The sequence below is a fragment of the Salvia miltiorrhiza genome, chromosome 5 (assembly GCF_028751815.1).
Source record: "Salvia miltiorrhiza cultivar Shanhuang (shh) chromosome 5, IMPLAD_Smil_shh, whole genome shotgun sequence".
NCBI lineage: Eukaryota > Viridiplantae > Streptophyta > Magnoliopsida > Lamiales > Lamiaceae > Salvia > Salvia miltiorrhiza.
The window spans coordinates 40471915-40473415 of record NC_080391.1 but is presented as its reverse complement, the minus strand read 5'-3'; the positions used below and the strand labels follow the sequence as shown (position 1 = coordinate 40473415).

The window sequence follows — 1501 nt, the reverse complement described above, 5'->3', positions numbered from 1 at the left end:
TTTTCAAAAAGATGAGAGAGGAGAGAGAAATTTATAAAATTTTAATATTTAAACAAATTTAATTTGTACATTTTAAATCAAATTTAATATGTACATTTTAAATCAAATAATTACATAAAATAGTATCAAATTAAAGCTCTTATCATGATCTTTATCTTTAATTTAATATGCATATTAAATATTTTATAATTAATCGAATTTCACAATTCTGGAAAGAAATAAAACAACAAATAAAAAGTTAAAGAAATAGAAAATAAAAAGAAAAATACAATTTAAACATAAACCTTCTATTTTATTATAATTACAAAATTGCCATTCAATTTTAAAATTGATTTTAAATTGAAAACTGTCTTTTTAATATAGTATAGATTATTGATATTATCTTTTCCAATTTAAATAAAATACTCCCTTAATATGCCACTTTACTTTCGGCACGGGTTTTAATAAAATATGAGTGAAGTTAGTAGTGAAGTAAGGGTCCCACTTTAGATGTGAGTGGAATGGTGTGAACCCTACTACTAAAAATGGATGTGGCATATTTTTTATGGACGGACGAAAAATGAAATTGTGGCATATTTTTGGTGGACGGAGGGAGTAATTAATTTAGTAACAAATTAGAAATTTCAAAAGATATTATCTTCAAAAATAGAATAAAACAATAAGAAATTTGCTGGGCAACAGCAATCAGAGAACTTTGAAGACCATAATTATCAAGAAAAATCCACATGAGAATTCGGATTGATAATTTCATCATTTTGCTGAGCCCTCCATCCATTACACAAGAGTTAAGGACAAAAGAAGATTATGTTTTGGTAAAACAAAACAGAATCTGAAACAGCTAAAAACAAAATTCCAAGAAATTGTTCTACCAAAATCTGATTTTTATAGCACCGAAGTACCTAATCTCGGAGTTTCTTCACAGATTTTTATCTTACACCTGCAAAGGGCCGATTGGTGCATATCAAATTCAAAACCTTCAAATCGAAATCCCTAAATCAAAATCGAAAGGAAAAAACAGAAGAAAAATAAAAGATTCGAATAATGCTCTAAGATTAACGGCTAGGGTTATTGTGAGAAGTGGTAGCTGACCTCTCTTATAAAGACGACTGAAGAAGTGGGGTTCGACTTTCTGGATCTAGATTATTCAATGGGCTTATTTGAAAGGCCCAAGCCCACTAGCAAATGTGATTGTTTTCAAGCAGTTCACAATCCATTCTTGGCAGGCTTAGAGTTCATTCAATTCATAGGCTACCCAAAATAGCTAAGCTACATTATATTTTTGTTTTTTGAAGTAACATATAAATCGCTTCATAAAATGTTTGCATGCATTACTGTTGAGTTGGGCTGTGAGCAACAGGAATTCTACAGGTGATCAATTAGCTAAGTTTATTTTTTGATAAATTTAAAATATTAAATAAAGAAATTAAAAGGTCGCGCTACAGGGGATTCGAACCCAAGATCTTTGGTCTTAAATATTAACTCCTTACCGCTTAGCTAATAA

General features: G+C 29.3%; 1 non-coding gene across 1 annotated transcript; it reads right to left on the bottom strand.

Moving 5' to 3' along the window:
- Positions 1-679: 679 nt before the first annotated feature.
- LOC130987244 (small nucleolar RNA R160) lies at positions 680-760 on the bottom strand. The gene has a single exon (XR_009089636.1). It is a non-coding gene; the product is annotated as a small nucleolar RNA R160 (small nucleolar RNA).
- Between the last annotated feature and the right edge of the window lie 741 nt (positions 761-1501).